The 18658-nt window shown below is 37.3% G+C and overlaps 1 protein-coding gene across 2 annotated transcripts in view; it reads right to left on the bottom strand.

The window, feature by feature from the left end:
- LOC120214506 (UDP-glycosyltransferase 73C6-like) overlaps positions 1-18447 on the bottom strand; it is a 28979-nt gene extending 10532 nt beyond the window's left edge. Inside the window, exons 1-2 of one of the 2 annotated variants that reach the window (XM_039212393.1) lie at positions 18435-18447; positions 7153-7163 (exon numbers count right to left, since the gene is read on the bottom strand). The gene's annotated coding sequence lies outside the window, so the exon portion shown is untranslated. Of the gene's footprint in view, positions 1-3990; positions 4002-7152; positions 7164-18434 lie in introns of those variants that run through there. The other variant, XM_039212394.1, reaches the window with a different exon arrangement.
- Between the last annotated feature and the right edge of the window lie 211 nt (positions 18448-18658).

Below are 18658 nucleotides of genomic sequence, written 5' to 3'. Positions count from 1 at the left end.
CCTAATATATATAAAAGTATCAATATTTATCATCTACCTAGAATATCACTTTATACCAGTAATCGATCTCAAATGCTTCTTTACTTTGAAAACCCTAAACACATAAAACCCCTATTTTCGATTAATGTAATAATAAAAAAACTAGGGTTTTGACAACGTACTTTTCGATTCGACTGCAACAACAAACAAACAAACTTCGCTTTAAAAAGCCTTATGAAATGCAGCAACAATTACGCTTCGATTTCAAAAACTACGGCTGTGTTCTATCTATTTTCAGAGGAAATTTAGCTATGCCTTTGATATTTTAACCGGATATGTTATTTATATTTAATCGATACAATTACCAAGTCTTGATACTTTTATGTCAAGTGTCGATACTTTCGATAGGTTTTCATTTTTTTCTTTTAAAAGAATCGATAATTTTTTACTTATACTTATTAAAGTATCGATACCTTTAATATATCCGGTAGTGCTTTACCGATTTTGTCATAATGAAACCGGTTTTGTCATATTTTTACCTGTTATATTGTTACGTATCGATACATGTTTATAAAGTATCGATACTTTATACGCTTTATTATTACTTTTCTTTTAAATTCCAAAAGTATTGATACTTATTTGAATGGAATCAATACCTTCAACATATCCGATAGCGATTTGTCATAATGAAATCAGTTTTGTCATAATGAAATCGGTTTTGTCATATTTTTATCTATTATATTGTTATGTATCGATACACGTTTATAAAGTATCGATACTTTATAGGCACTGATATGATCACAGATATATGTTTCGAGTCATATGTATTATTGCCCGATCGTGATTCTAGTAAGAACTTCACAGTGCTTTGATTGAAACTGAAAATGTACAAACAATGTTATAAGAAGGGAAATATGTATATATAAATATGTGTATGAAAATAATGGAAATGATAGAATGAAGTTGAAGTGGATTGTAAATGAAAGAAGTGTGGTGGTGATAGTGTTTGAATGGATGTAATGAAAATGGTGAATGATGTTTGTGGTTGGAGTGGAGAATGATAGTAATTCAAAGGATGGATTGTGACCCTCTAACTATATATGAGTTAGGAACCAACAATATAATAAAGATGGAATCTAAGTGATAGAGGGTGGAACATGACCCTAGGAGCCAACGCTATAACAAGATGAAATGGATGAAGGCTTCAAGACCGACAAGAAACCGATAGAGTTCTAATCCAAGAACTAAAATGAAAGCAGTCTTTCAAAGTATTTTCATAAATCAAATTGTGTGTCTACAGATGATCCCAAAGGTGCCTATTTATAGTATTTCTAAGAAGCATATGAAAAGACTCAAAAGATGATAACATTCTCATCAATTTAGCAATAAAATGCACTTGAATGCTTTGTCTTCTTATGTTCAAAGTTGGATGAATATTCTAGATCATTTTGGGGATGAATCTAGACAATTTGAAGCTGAATTTGGTCTTACTTTCGTCCAAGGGGTGGAAGACTCTTGGGCTGCCTTGGTTTGCTTGCAAATGGAAGAAAAGAGGTTAAATGAAGTCATAGGATGAATGTGGACATCCTACATGTCCAAATCAGCTTGTCTCTTCAAATTCTTGGCTTGTTTTATCACTTAATTTGGTGGTTAAATGAAATAATATCATCCTTCATTGCTTGTTCCCTTGAAGAATATGATCAGCCTTCAAAAGATGATAAAGGCCTTGAATACTAAATTTTGAATGATGATTATTTGAATGTCCCCTTGCTTGAACATAAATGGCCTTCAATGGGTGATAATATCAACCTTGAATGCCTTGAATTAGTGAATTAAGATGACCTTAAATGGCTTGCCTCTTGGTAGAATATGAAAGGACTCTTCCTTGGCTCAAACTCATCCAAATCATCCTTGTATAAAATTCCTGTAATGAAAATTCTAGCCTACACTGTCTTCAGTAAATCGATCATATCTCAAGCTCCCGATATTGGATTGAGATGATTCAAAAGGCGTTGGAAAGCTAAAAGATAGATGAATAATTTCCAATTGATTTATGGACCCAAAAACACCTGTTTCGCATCCAGAATTAGAATACATTCTGACTGATATTCTTGCATCTATTGAAACCGTTCAACTTCTCTCATGCACCTAGACACAAAGGTGAACTTTATTGAATATTTAATTGAAAACATGCATGAAACAATTAAGAGTTAGTTTAATAAATGAACTAGTTTGATGAATGAACTATTTAATTAATGAACTAACTTCATTAAATGAAATAGATGCTTTAAATGCAATGCATTCTTAAATGAACTCATGCTTAAATGAAGTAGCATGATTATTTATTTATGCAACTTAATGTCATGCAAATTTATTAACACTCATGAAAATTCATGCAAGTAAAAGATAAAATCTTCTCTTAAACTTGGTTGTTCCTTCTTCACGTCCCAACCTTGAATATGATGGTGGAGGTTCTTCTTTTGGATTGAAAAAGGCTTTCAAAAATCTAAACTTGGCTTGAAATTCCCATATTAAGCTCAAATAATATTCTTGAAGCTTCTCGAATGTAAACAACTTGCCTCGATCAAACGGTCTCTGGGAGATTGCAGAAAATGATGTAAGGCGCATAGCCTGGATCACATCAGACACTATTATTGCTTTTCTTTAAAATTCCATAAGTATGGATACTTATTTGAATGGAATCGATACCTTCAACATATCCATTAGCGCTTTACCAGTTTTGTCATATTTTTACCTGTTATATTGTTACGTATCGATATATGTTTATAAAGTATCGATACTTTATACGCGCTATTATTGCTTTTCTTTTAAATTCCAAAAGTATCGATACTTATTTGAATGGAATCGATACCTTCAACATATCTGATAGTCATTTACCGGTTTTGTCATAATGAAACCGTTTTTGTCATATTTTTATTCGTTATATTGTTAAGTATCGATACATGTTTATAAAGTATCGATACTTTATAGGCGCTATTATTGCTTTTCTTTAAAATTCCATAAGTATCGATACTTATTTGAATAGAATCCACACCTTCAACATATCCGGTAGCGCTTTATCGGTTTTGTCATATTTTTACCGCTCATTAAACTCAAAAAGAATAAATTCAGAAAATTGAGAATGTTACAGTCTACTTGATTAAAGTTTCCACCTTGCAACTGAATTGATGCGTTTATAAATGCCTCGAGTCCAACAAGATAATGCAAAACTTGCAAGAAACACACCACATGCAACAAGAAAGTTCAATTAAAAGAAAAACCTACTCAAACTTGTACCAAAATTTACCTAATTGACTAGTTGGCATAAAAAATGAAATCTGGATTGATTACAATGACATCATTCCATAAAAAAAAAAGAGGAGAAGGTGAAGAAACACATGAAACGAAGAAAGAAAATTGAGTTATAGTTTAATAAGAGGCACTCCACTGCCTCATACCCTCAAGCATTCCTTGCAAACAATAGCACTCCAACATCATTGACGGAGTCACCAATGCACAGCAAACCCACACTCCCAAAGAGAACCCAGTGGCTCCTAACCCGCATCCACATTCAGTTGTTGAAGTAGCAAGGTCAAGTTGAAACTAAAGTCATTGAGAAAACCAAGGCCTAAGTGACAATCAGCAGCAATGCTATACTTGGGTTTTCGGTACACAAATACTGGGGCTGATTAGAAAAACCCATTGGACTGAATAAAAGATATCAAAACTCAGATCCCATCACATTCAAAAGATATAAAATGAGTACAGCAATGTCAAAATGATGAGTATCTGAGATCAGCCATTGATTACATTGAAGAAGTGTCTGATTTAAACACTTTGGTTAGAGGACCCCATACTTTCCGATGCCCAAACCTTGCTGTTAATCCATGGATATGGTTGCCTATATATGATGCGAATTTCGGATGGGGTCGCCCCATTTATATGGGACCAGCAAATGTCGTGCAGTAAGGCAACATTTTCATAATACCAAGTCCAAGTAATGACGGGAACTTATCACTGGTAACTCGCCTAGAAACTTCTCACATGAAATTCTTTGGGAAACTTCTTTATGAATTTTAGTAGCTAATAGCTAATAGCTATACCAGGTCCTATGATGATATTTACTATGAAAATCAGGTGAGGTCATAATACATCATTTTTATGCATTTATAATGTTTAATCCATTCCAAGCCAACCACAAGCAAAATACACCAAACATCCTTCAACAGTCTTAATGCAAGTAACTTAACATACAATGAGTTATCTGTGTTATAGAGGAATTAGAAGTGTGTTATCTCACTCCAAGACTAATAGAAATTCTTTCAAGCTCACTCAAAAAACAAACTTCTCATTATTCTTGCTTTTGAAGGTCTTTAGTACTTTTTTCACTAACCAAACAAATAAAAAATGAATTATTAACCCATCTATGGACTTAGGAGGAGTAAGAGAATAAATTCTAATCATTAAAAATATATTATAAGTACATTTGAGCTCAAGAGATCTGTCGAAACGATTTTTAAACCGGGGAGCGGGGGCGATTTTGAAAACCGCATCATCTTTAGTTATTATCTTTTCAATTGAATTTTTAATTAAAAACGATGCAATTTTAGAAAACCTCTCGTTTCGAAAAATTGGAAATTCCGTTATGGCAAAAATATAAGGTTCGAGGAGTCGCCACCAATCTTTGATTAGGGTGTGATTGGGCACCCAAAAACATTTTGTCATTTTAAATAAAAATTAATTTTAATTAAAACGACAAGTAGAGGTTTGCGTTATCAAAATCTGAGTTCGGGAGTCGATTACGTGTGGGGAAGGATTAGCACCCCCACAACGCCCTAAATCGGTACCTAGTCGATTAATTATTGTCTTTGCAACGAATTTCACAAGTCCGAGTTTAATTTGATTAATGATCCCTTAAAACCATAATACATGCAAATTTTATAACATTCAAAAAGCAACAAAATAGGTTAAATTAAAATTACCAAACCATTAGAAAGATAAAGAATATTCGATTATTTATAAATATTGAGACCAGATCTTTAGGTGAGTTCTAACGATCTTTTCTTAATGAATTTAAATAATTGAATATTTCTTTTTCTTTCATTCACAAATTTTAAGGTGATAATTCAATTCTTTTGGCGACATTGATGGGATACACTCGTAATTTAAAATCATCGAAACGACCCTCCAGTAAGTTAAGAGAAGCCATTCCAACAGTTTTAAATTAAAAAGGTATTACCCTTAATCCGATTATGTAACGGCGTCGGGTCATGCACATGAGATTAACGTACAACATTAAAAATTATCCAATTAATAAATAATGTATGAAAAATTAACATGCAATAACATTACTTAATTTATTAATACGTAACATACTAATGAGAACTAAATAAAAAACATAACTTACCAATCTATGAGAAAAACTATACATGTTAAACTAATGACCAAATAACATTAAACTGAATTTTAATATCTAAAACATAAACAAAATAATACTTGAAATGAATATATGAGTAAACAATGAAACTGAAATAAAGCAACACCAACATGCAAGACTAAAATTAGAATAAACCCTAGACATATATAGGACCAAAAAGAAACATACAAAAGATGTAAAGGTCAATTGTCTAAAACATCAAGACTTAAATACACTAACTGGGGACCAAAATAAAATACGTATAACTAAAGTGACAAAATTAGAACCAAAAATAACGATTTAAAGATCAAAATGAATAAATCTGGAAAATGGAATGGCTAAAATGACGAATAACCCAAGCGCAAAACAGGAAATCCTAAACTTCTAATACGACGTCGTATTTATAATCTAATATATATAACATTTAGGGTAAAAACTAAACCCTAACATCATTTGTTCTTCTTCCAGCCGCAATACCATCTCTCTACCTTCTTTCTTCAACTCTCCCTGCCACCGTGAAAAAACAAGAGAACCCCTCCCATGGCCTTCACCGGCCACCAGCAGTGGTGGCCAGACGACATCAAACCGGCCCCCTAAAGTCCTAAACTCGCCGATCTACCCGCTTAGACCTGGAACAAGAATCAAATCTCCCTAATAAACGCCCCTAAAGGCTCCGATCTGAAACCCGACCACCAAAAGCGCCTTAGACTCTAAATCTTCCAACAATGGCCGACTAGGAGAATGGACTATTAAGGTAAATGACTTCCTCTCGTCCTATTCTGCTCCTTATATTATTTTTTTTTAAAAACAAACGATCTGAAGAGATAATCCTCATAACCCACGCAGAGTCTCCCGAACGACTCTCAACACCCGAACCCCGACACCGGTGATGCATGGCTTAGGTAACAGCCCCTCTTTATCTTCTGCTTTTATATCTTAGGTGCATTTAGTTTAGAAATTATTGAAACAAATGAAGACAAATAGTAATGTAAATAACAGTAAAAAATAACCTCGTATAGACTGAATTTCTGCTTTGATTCGCTAAAATGAGAAAACTTCTCTGCTTTGTTCTTCGAATAAAAGGAAAATACAGTACAATCTTTTTTGGTTGCGTTTTTTGTAAAAAAAGGAAAACAACGGGAGAGAGACTTTTCTGGCTTCTGTTTTCTGTTATCCTTCTAATGGTTGATACCTCTGATGTTTTAATGGTTGCTCTCCGGTCGTTTCTGTTGACCCCCTGTTTTGTATCTTTTATGACTGATAACTTTATTGATTCCTCCCACTGCCCCAAACCTTGGAAAATGTTTGTTTGCAGGGCCGGTGACTGTAATGGAGTTTCACGTTAAGCGCTTGGTTGTGGGTGACAGGCAGTATGGGCACGGGTTGCTCGACTATGGTGCTAGTGGCATTGGGGAACCAAGCTGCTCAGTTCTGGTCAATGGAGTAAGGCGTGGTGTTCCATATCGAGGTTGGATGATGCCGTAGCGGAGCATGGGCAGCAGTTCGGGAGTCGAACCTTGTCTCCACGCGTGAGCAGCATGGGCTTCTGGGGGTTGTTGTTGGAATGATCCACGTGGGAGTCATGGATGCTGATCAATTGCGGTGCATCACGTGGGAGAGATTTGCACAGCTAGTGACCGGGTGTTATGGAGCAGAACAAGGCCTTCACGTGGGGTGCTCGGGTCTTGGGTTTGTCTTGAGCTTGTCATTAATTTGGGTTGTAATTGGTCCATAAATATTTGTAATCTATTTTGGACTTATAAGTGGACTTTAAACACTTAATTTGGGGTTGAATTTCAATTTGTATCTCGATCTCCAAAATGAAACATATACGATATCAATCCAATTAAGCACAAAAGTTTCTTGATTTTCATGTTGTCCCCAAAATGCAAGCTTCCATTCATCATTTGAATTAAATTCTCATTTGAGCACGATTACCTCCAAATTAATTCTCAAGCATCTTTAAATGAATTAAATTGCCCGGGCAAAATTAGGGTATTACAGCTGCCCCTCTTTGCTCGTTGTTATGACCAGAAGAACGTAGCAAAGACAAATAATGACCCAATTTTGTCCAATTGCAACATCATTTTTCCTTTCTTCAGTCTTCTTTTTTACCTTTGCTTCCATCTCACTTGCACAAACCCGAGAATATTCGACTTTTTTTTTTTTTTTATCTCTTTTTTTTTATCTAATGGTTTGCTCCAACACTCTTCTGAGAAAGCTTAAAATGGCTCAGACGACTCATATTGTACTTGGGTGTTTTTGTCCAATTTCCTCTTCTTGCTTCAAAATTTGATGAGGGATATGCTCCACTCCTCCCCCGGGGTGAGACTTGAAAAATCCTTGGAAAACATGTTCACTCCCTATTCCTTCAGGGAGTAGAAACTCGTACAATCTTTTGTCTACGGGTTCGCTCCCTCTTTCTTCAGGGAGTATAGAACTTGAAAATCTTCTGCAAACGGGTTCGCTCCCACTTTCTTCAGGGAGCATAGAACTCGAAAATCTTTTGGAAACGTGTATGCTCCCTATTCCTTCAGAGAGTATGAGACTCGACCAATCTTCAACAATCGTGTCTACTCCCTATTCTTTCAGAGAGTATGAGACTCGAATAATCTTCAACAATCGTGTCTGCTCCCTATTCTTTCAGAGAGTATAAGACTCGAACAAACTTCAACAATCGGGTTCGTTCCCTCTTTCTCTAGGGATTATGGAACTCGAATATCTTCTGCAAACGAGTTCGCTCTCTCTTTCTCTAGGGAGTATAGAACTCGAACAATTTTCAAACGGGTTCGCTCCCTCTTTCTCTAGGGAGTATGGAACTCAGACATCTCTTCAAACGGGTTCGCTCCTTCTTTCTTTAAGGAGTATGGAACTCGAACAATCTTCAACAATCGTGTCTACTCCCTATTCTTTCAGAGAGTATGAGACTCGAATAATCTTCAACAATCGTGTCTGCTCCCTATTCTTTCAGAGAGTATAAGACTCGAACAAACTTCAACAATCGGGTTCGTTCCCTCTTTCTCTAGGGATTATGGAACTCGAATATCTTCTGCAAACGAGTTCGCTCTCTCTTTCTCTAGGGAGTATAGAACTCGGACATATTCTTCAAACGTGTTCTCTCCCCCTTTCTCTAGGGAGTATAGGACTCGAACATCTCTTCAAACGGGTTCGCTCCTTCTTTCTTTAAGGAGTATGGAACTCGAACATCTTCAACTGGGTTCGCTCCCTCTTTCTTCAGGGAGTATAGAACTCAAAAATCTTCTTCTTACGGGTTCGCCCCTTCTCTCTTTAAAGAGTATAGAACTCGAACATCTTCAAACGGGTTCGCTCCTTCTTTCATTAAGGAGTATGGAACTCGGATATCTTCACACGGGTTCGCTCCCTCTTTCTCTAGGGAGTATGGAACTCAGACATCTCTTCAAATGGGTTCGCTCCTTCTTTCTTTAAGGAGTATGGAACTCGAACATCTTCAAACGGGTTCGCTCCTTCTTTCTTTAGGGAGTATGGAACTCAGACATCTCTTCAAACGGGTTCGCTCCTTCTTTCTTTAAGGAGTATGGAACTCGAACATATTCAAACGGGTTCGCTCCTTCTTTCTTTAAGGAGTATAGAACTCGCATATCTTCACACGGGTTCGCTCCTTCTTTCTCTAGGGAGTATGGAACTCGGACATCTTCAAACGGGTTCGCTCCCTCTTTCTCTAGGGAGTATGGAACTCAAATAATCTTCATTTGCTTCACCACTTTATTGTGAAGGCTTGAGTTTGATTTGCTTCAAAGGTCAAACCTGAAAATCAAACATTATCAATCATTAATGTAGGCTTGAAGATTCGAAAAACATTATACTCAAAAATTTAGAATTTAAGAGAATCTTTTCGAAATCATTTCTCTTGTGAGAGCTTGTCTCGCCGCAATTGAATACGAGAGTCTTCCTTGACTTGACTGCCATTTGAACCTCTCCCTTTCTGAGACCTTGAATCGGTTAATGACTCCTCGCGCGCATTTCTTTTTAATCACTTGATCAGCTTCTTTGTACTTGAAAACTTTTTCTTTTTCTCCTACATCTGATGGTCGGATGGTTTGTTCCAACACTCTTCTGAGAAGGCTTAAAATGGATCTGCTTCACTACTTTTGGTGAAGACTTAAGATGCTTTGCTTCACTACTCTCTGGTGAAGACTTATGATGGTTTGCTTCACTATTCTCCGGTGAAGGCTTCAGATTGATTGCTTCACTATTCTCCGGTGAAGGCTTCAGATGGTTTGCTTCACTATTCTCCAGTGAAGGCTTAGGATTGACTTTTCTCCAATCTCCTGTGTGCAAGTCTTTCTTCACACACGAAAATCTTCGTTTTTCTTCTACATCTGATGGTCTTCACTTCAAAGCAATGATTCTTCTGTGGATTAGACCTCTCTATTTTTCAGGGTATGCCTCTTTAAACACTTTTCATTTGAGGTTTAAAATCTTCCTTTCGATCATTGGGATTTTAACATTATGCATCTTCTCTTTGCGCCGGAAGATCTATCAAAATCATGTATTTATGCAAGAAACACGAATGCAATTCAATGTATCAGTGTAATGCATTTTCTTTTATGCAAATGATGCTTTCATGAAGGCATAAATGTCGATTTAATGTTCATTTGCCTTCAAAATGGCGAACCCAGTCTTCTTTTTCTGGATCATTCTTTCTATGGTCTGCTTTATATACTCGTGGAGCAACTCATAGTTTTCAACTTGCATCTTTGAAGAGCCATCTGATCTTCTTTTATCTTCTTGTCTTCTTTGTTTTCTGTATACATTTTGGAGAAAGTGTTTTCTCTCTCGACTTCTTGCTATGGTCAGAAGCATGATTGTGTTGCCCCATTTCTGCCATTGGCTCAATTATACTTTCAGAGTTGTTCTTCCAGGACTCTGACATTGATCAATACTCAGTTGATTTGCTTCACAAAGTAAGCTCTGCTAAAATTCACAGTCTCCCCCTGACACTTCAAGTTGCGAGACTCATTCTCAATAATTTCTTGGTCTGAATCTTTTCATCTCAACATGACGTGGGTTTGGTCTCGCCCCAACATTATCTTACACTGGTAAGGGCCTTCAAAATGCCCCATCACCTCAAATTGTGAGGCTCATTCTTTATGCCTCCTTGGTCTGAATATTTTCATCTCAACATGATGTGGGTTCAGTCATGCCCCAACATTATCTTATACTGGTACGGGCATCAAAATGCCCCAACACCTCAAATTGTAAGGCTCATTCTTAATACCTCCTTGGTCTGAATCTTGTCTTCTCAACATGATGTGGGTTCAGTCGTGCCCCAACATATCACAACTTGAATGTTCTCATTCTGGTGTCACTACACAGTAGTGTTGTCAAATAGTTTGAGGGCATTTCTTCGTGCTACTTAAGAAGTGATCAACCCTTCTAACAACTGTCTTGCATTTTCATTCGGACTGAGATATGTGCCCCTTTCAAATGTGGCGAGCATCTACTCCTTGATGGGTTATTGACCACGTCATCTGGAAATGCTAAAAGCTCTTATTCTTCATCCATTCTGATCTCTTGGACCTTCTGCTTCAAGGTCGCGGAATGCTTCATATTATGGCGCCGCTTATTCTTTTTCTCCAATAGAGGCACAATGAGCCTCACCCGCTTCAAGGACCTTTTACATTTGAATTGTCCTGTTTGAAAATGCTTTTCTCTTTCCCTTATTTTAGGGAGTAAAGAATGAAAGAATATTATAAAACATTGTCCCTTAATTCAGACTCACAATCAAATCAAATCATAAACATGAATTCACAGAATATCAAAAGAATCAATAGCTCTTTAATGTTTTCAGGGTTATAAATCTTTGACAAGTGTCAAAATTGAGGGGTTGGTTTTAGGTTGGCTTCCTATTTTCTAAGGCTTCGACCACCAAAATACCATCTCTTTCTTGATCGTTGTGACCATCACAACATGCCCTTCTTTCTTGGCTTGGTATTTTAATCGGATGCGGACAAAATGACGCAAATAGTATACTCCATTACTAGACTTTCCAGGACACTTCCATTTCAGTTCTCTGAAATCTTCCATTTGTTCAAGCTTCGTAGACTCCTCTAACCAAGGTAGTGCAGAAATATCGATCTAAAAATGAAATTTCTGAGTGCTCGTGTGAAATTGACTATGACAGGTGTTCCTTAACTCCCTTAGTCCATTTTTATCGCAACTCCTTATTTAGATAAACTTGATTTAATTTGCCATTATCGGGCTAGCTGAAATCAGCTTTATTGTAATTTGCCTTTATCAGGCTAGCTGAAGGGTTCATCTCATCACAAAGTCTTTGACTTGACAATCACAGTGGAGCATACACCGAATTGCCAGGTACCCGATCAAGGTCATGGTTTGAGTATAATCTATTCATAAAGCCAGGGTTTTCGAGTTTCCTCTATAACCAATTGCCTTAGTGGAATAGCTCAGCTTTATTGTATACATGTATATTATATATTTGATGAGTATGTGGATTCAATTTCTTAAGCTTGTCAAGAAGAACCTGTCATAGTCTAGGTGTTGTTGAATGTCAGAAAATCTCATTGTTAGAGTTCAATTTCCAAGCAACTGACCTAAACTAGATTCACCTACTCGACTATTTCATCCGTAAAGATCATAATCATCATCGAACGTCGTCAACAAAAATGGTCTAGTCAATTTTGTAATGTCATACGCAAAAGATGCCCCATGTTGCCCGCTCCTATGCATACCTGAATACCAAGCCTATGGTTCATTCCCTTATGATAGGAGAAGGCTATATCGGTTCCTGCAAGAAAAGGGTATGGTGTTCGATTGTATCTTCTGGGGGTAAGGTCAAGGTCCTTGTTTTATCGGGTTTCAATCTTGTCATTTTGTCAAAGATTTATAACTCTAATCATTAAAGAGCTTTTAATTCAATTGATATTCAAAGAATTTCAAGTTGAAAATTCGATTCAATGCTCACCATCCTTAAAGTAACATGAATTCATTTAAAATATCCTTACAAACAGAAAGATGAGAAAGTACAAAAAAAACATGTTCAAACAAGATGCCGCAAATGAAAAATGCGATTGTGGTGGAGCACAACCTTCACTTGTTCAACCAAAAGACCCTACTTTCCCTAGAATAGCGGTGCCCCGTTGGATTAGGGTTTTTACCCTCACTTACTCCCCATTTCTCGATCACTTCTCTTGTCAGGACTCCTTTTTCAACGAGCCTTTCTATCTCTTCCATCAATGGTATACACTTATCAGTGTGATGGCCCAATGCCCCTAGATGAAAATCGCAAGCACTATTCGGGTCATAGCCATAAGCGGATGGGCTAGTCTTCATTCTTAATGGCCTTGGAGTGAGGTATTGATTCTTGATTAAAGGGGATAGCAAGTCAGAAATGGGCACTTGAAAAACCTTGAGGGTCGTATTTTCCCAAGACATCTTCTGCGGCCAGTCTCGGACTACCTCTCCTTTGACTTTTATCTTGTCACTTCCCACTTCTATCTTCTTTTTTAGTGTCAGAGAGGTCTCAAGAGTTGGGTAATTTATCTCTGCTTCACATACCTCGATTTCCTTGACTTCGCTCTTCTCTTTTTCAACACTCTCTTCCGTGTGTACTTCACTTGTTTTGACCCCGTCAACTCTATTCTGGGGATTGACTTTCAGCTGTTTAGCATCCACCTCTATAACTCCTTGAGCCAAAAGATCTCGGACTTGTCGTTTGAAGTTGCTACAATTATCGATGGAGTGTCCTCGGGCTCCCGCATGATATTCACAGGAAACTTTCTCATTATACCAACTCGGATAAGGGGGCAACAAAGGCTTGGCCAGACGTGGAGCAATCAGCTGGGCTTGGAGCAACTTGGGATATATCTGGCTATATGAAAGCTCTTTTGACCCTACTTTCTCCTTGCCGTTATTATGCTCATATTGAAGACCCTGTGACTGACCACTGGAACGTTCACTTTGAAGGTTTAACGTTTGACCAACATCTTGGGAGAGACATTGATTTTCATATCTCCCTTCATCGACAAGTTTTGAGCTTCCGGGGAGCTTAGGTTTTCCATTTTCAAAGCATAACAACCCTTCCGTGATGAAGTTTTGAACTTTATATCTCAGGATCGTACAATCTTCTGTAGAGTGACTAAACTCTTGAGAATGATAACCGCATGATCTTTTGACACCTTGCCAGTCTGGACGCAAATAAGTATCATACCTCGGAGGAAAAGGCTTTAGGAGCCCACTTTCAAAAAGAAAGGGTAACAAGTCTGAATATGAGATCGGAATCGAAATCAGAGACATCCCCTTCTTCTTCTTTCTATTCTTTTTGGCCTTCTTCACTGGCATTTGAACATCCTCTATGCCTCTCTTCTTTGAGTCCGGCTCCACTTTCGTATTAGAAGTTTCACCCTTAACTTCTGCTTTTCCCAGTATGATCTCCGTAGCATCTTCTGGAATCTTACTTGATTTTTGGAGTTGACTTGAATCACCACATCCCCTAACAGGTTCTTGATCATTTGCTATCATCGCATTGGCTGCAGCGCTAACCTTCAGATTCTCACCCGAAGTATTCATCTTTTCTTGTGTAACAGGGTCATCTGATGATTTCTCCCCATATATCACTGTAATCATCATGCTCATCAACTTGGACATTTGTTCCCTAGATTCAACTTGGAACTTCTTTACTTCATCAATCATTTCTTGTTGGGTCTTTACGAGCCGTTCTTGAATTCTTTCGATCCTACTAACTCGTGCTAATATCTCATTCATTGCTCTCTAGCTTTCCAGAAACACGTCTCGGGGTAACTTCAATTTGCTTTCAGAGCTTCTTCTACATCATCATTCACGAGTTACTCTCATATTTTCATGATTGATGCATGTAAAAATGCTTAAATTAATACATGCAATGCGAAAATGCAAAATGCAAATGCACGAGGTGTTAATCCCAAAAGTGACCACTTAAGAACAACCGTTCACTTAGACAACAAGAATTTCGTAAGTACACCATGTAGTCAAAATACAACTGCGATTTTTCATCTCTTCATTTCCTTGAGTCGTACTCTTCATGGGATCTGGTATCGCACCTCCAAAGTTGTTGGCGTATTTCATCACCTTTGATGACGTCGAATGTCTTTAAATTGAATCTTGAAATCTCCATTCTCACCTCCAATGTGAAGTGGTCTTCATGTCGTTATGAAGGGTCTTCTCGTCCTTGGTATGACTGTATCTATCCCTTGAGTCAACATCTTCGCCTTTGCAGCTTTAAAGGAATTCTTCAATCAGCTTCAGATCTCTTCGTTCATCGGGTGTCCTTCATGGATCGTTTGAACATCTCTGGATCTCCTGGTTTTGACTACATAGTGGAGAATTTCTTGCCTCAATATGGTCAGCCTTCTTGTTAGTCAATCACTTGTGAATTAACACCCTCGATGACATGAGGATGCAAATGCAATAAAATCACAATAAAATAGACATAGAACAAAAACGGGTTAGTACACATAAGATAAACAACAAGATAGTGGATACCGTAAACATCACATAAAACCTACCCTCACATGCTGGCTACCCAATCATGCTTTAGTAGATCCTACCCGACATGATATCTACCCAAATGTTTTGTCATTCATAAAAGATCCTAACCGCATGGTATCTAATTCACATGTTTTGTGCGAAAATAAAAAACCTAACCGCATGCTTTTCTAGTTCTCATACTTATGGCAAAAATAAATTCGAGGAAAAGGTTAGAATGAGTTTCCCCTTCGTATCTGCAGACAGAGATTCAACATAAGATGGGCAGAGTTTCAGTATTTCTAAAAGGGTCCTCGAATTATCCTTTGCTGGTGCCCCCTTGGGCTTGCCAGACCCTCGATCCTCGCCTATTATAGGCTTAAAACGGATCAAGTTCAATTTCGAGAGGATACATTTCCCTATGTCCATGCGAGGAAACTCAATGTTTCACTCGTAAACATAAGGCATGTATCCCAGAGGTTACTAGCTAAAGCCCATGCGGAGAAAAGTAATTTTTCTCACGTAAGCGTAGCTTTCACCCCTACCTAACGGGACAGAGCACAGTAAGCAGGCTCTTAATATCGAAATGGTTGTAACGACAGTGAGGGGAAACCCATAGTCCTTTGCCTCGATCCAAGAAAAACAATAGACTAAAACGAAGGTCAGAAAACTGAAACATGTAGATCACACGTTAGTACAACTATTTATTTGTTAATCAAAACGCAAATTAAAATGCAAACAACAATTTAAAACAAACCAGGGATCAAAAATAAAATTAAAGTGAACTTACAACTTTCGTTTGCAAAGACAATTAATTAATCGACTATAGGCCTGACTCTCTAAAAAGGTCCCCAGCGGAGTCGCCAAGCTGTCGAAACGATTTTTAAACCGGGGAGCGGGGGCGATTTTGAAAACCGCATCATCTTTAGTTATTATCTTTTCAATTGAATTTTTAATTAAAAACGATGCAATTTTAGAAAACCTCTCGTTTCGAAAAATTGGAAATTCCGTTATGGCAAAAATATAAGGTTCGAGGAGTCGCCACCAATCTTTGATTAGGGTGTGATTGGGCACCCAAAAACATTTTGTCATTTTAAATAAAAATTAATTTTAATTAAAACGACAAGTAGAGGTTTGCGTTATCAAAATCTGAGTTCGGGAGTCGATTACGTGTGGGGAAGGATTAGCACCCCCACAACGCCCTAAATCGGTACCTAGTCGATTAATTATTGTCTTTGCAACGAATTTCACAAGTCCGAGTTTAATTTGATTAATGATCCCTTAAAACCATAATACATGCAAATTTTATAACATTCAAAAAGCAACAAAATAGGTTAAATTAAAATTACCAAACCATTAGAAAGATAAAGAATATTCGATTATTTATAAATATTGAGACCAGATCTTTAGGTGAGTTCTAACGATCTTTTCTTAATGAATTTAAATAATTGAATATTTCTTTTTCTTTCATTCACAAATTTTAAGGTGATAATTCAATTCTTTTGGCGACATTGATGGGATACACTCGTAATTTAAAATCATCGAAACGACCCTCCAGTAAGTTAAGAGAAGCCATTCCAACAGTTTTAAATTAAAAAGGTATTACCCTTAATCCGATTATGTAACGGCGTCGGGTCATGCACATGAGATTAACGTACAACATTAAAAATTATCCAATTAATAAATAATGTATGAAAAATTAACATGCAATAACATTACTTAATTTATTAATACGTAACATACTAATGAGAACTAAATAAAAAACATAACTTACCAATCTATGAGAAAAACTATACATGTTAAACTAATGACCAAATAACATTAAACTGAATTTTAATATCTAAAACATAAACAAAATAATACTTGAAATGAATATGAGTAAACAATGAAACTGAAATAAAGCAACACCAACATGCAAGACTAAAATTAGAATAAACCCTAGACATATATAGGACCAAAAAGAAACATACAAAAGATGTAAAGGTCAATTGTCTAAAACATCAAGACTTAAATACACTAACTGGGGACCAAAATAAAATACGTATAACTAAAGTGACAAAATTAGAACCAAAAATAACGATTTAAAGATCAAAATGAATAAATCTGGAAAATGGAATGGCTAAAATGACGAATAACCCAAGCGCAAAACAGGAAATCCTAAACTTCTAATACGACGTCGTATTTATAATCTAATATATATAACATTTAGGGTAAAAACTAAACCCTAACATCATTTGTTCTTCTTCCAGCCGCAATACCATCTCTCTACCTTCTTTCTTCAACTCTCCCTGCCACCGTGAAAAAACAAGAGAACCCCTCCCATGGCCTTCACCGGCCACCAGCAGTGGTGGCCAGACGACATCAAACCGGCCCCCTAAAGTCCTAAACTCGCCGATCTACCCGCTTAGACCTGGAACAAGAATCAAATCTCCCTAATAAACGCCCCTAAAGGCTCCGATCTGAAACCCGACCACCAAAAGCGCCTTAGACTCTAAATCTTCCAACAATGGCCGACTAGGAGAATGGACTATTAAGGTAAATGACTTCCTCTCGTCCTATTCTGCTCCTTATATTATTTTTTTTAAAAACAAACGATCTGAAGAGATAATCCTCATAACCCACGCAGAGTCTCCCGAACGACTCTCAACACCCGAACCCCGACACCGGTGATGCATGGCTTAGGTAACAGCCCCTCTTTATCTTCTGCTTTTATATCTTAGGTGCATTTAGTTTAGAAATTATTGAAACAAATGAAGACAAATAGTAATGTAAATAACAGTAAAAAATAACCTCGTATAGACTGAATTTCTGCTTTGATTCGCTAAAATGAGAAAACTTCTCTGCTTTGTTCTTCGAATAAAAGGAAAATACAGTACAATCTTTTTGGTTGCGTTTTTTGTAAAAAAGGAAAACAACGGGAGAGAGACTTTTCTGGCTTCTGTTTTCTGTTATCCTTCTAATGGTTGATACCTCTGATGTTTTAATGGTTGCTCTCCGGTCGTTTCTGTTGACCCCCTGTTTTGTATCTTTTATGACTGATAACTTTATTGATTCCTCCCACTGCCCCAAACCTTGGAAAATGTTTGTTTGCAGGGCCGGTGACTGTAATGGAGTTTCACGTTAAGCGCTTGGTTGTGGGTGACAGGCAGTATGGGCACGGGTTGCTCGACTATGGTGCTAGTGGCATTGGGGAACCAAGCTGCTCAGTTCTGGTCAATGGAGTAAGGCGTGGTGTTCCATATCGAGGTTGGATGATGCCGTAGCGGAGCATGGGCAGCAGTTCGGGAGTCGAACCTTGTCTCCACGCGTGAGCAGCATGGGCTTCTGGGGGTTGTTGTTGGAATGATCCACGTGGGAGTCATGGATGCTGATCAATTGCGGTGCATCACGTGGGAGAGATTTGCACAGCTAGTGACCGGGTGTTATGGAGCAGAACAAGGCCTTCACGTGGGGTGCTCGGGTCTTGGGTTTGTCTTGAGCTTGTCATTAATTTGGGTTGTAATTGGTCCATAAATATTTGTAATCTATTTTGGACTTATAAGTGGACTTTAAACACTTAATTTGGGGTTGAATTTCAATTTGTATCTCGATCTCCAAAATGAAACATATACGATATCAATCCAATTAAGCACAAAAGTTTCTTGATTTTCATGTTGTCCCCAAAATGCAAGCTTCCATTCATCATTTGAATTAAATTCTCATTTGAGCACGATTACCTCCAAATTAATTCTCAAGCATCTTTAAATGAATTAAATTGCC

The sequence above is a fragment of the Hibiscus syriacus genome, unplaced genomic scaffold (genome assembly GCF_006381635.1).
Source record: "Hibiscus syriacus cultivar Baekdansim isolate YM2019G1 unplaced genomic scaffold, ASM638163v2 tig00110065_pilon, whole genome shotgun sequence".
Taxonomy (NCBI): Eukaryota; Viridiplantae; Streptophyta; class Magnoliopsida; order Malvales; family Malvaceae; genus Hibiscus; species Hibiscus syriacus.
Note: the sequence above shows the minus strand (reverse complement) of the source record. Positions and strands in the feature narration are given on the sequence as shown.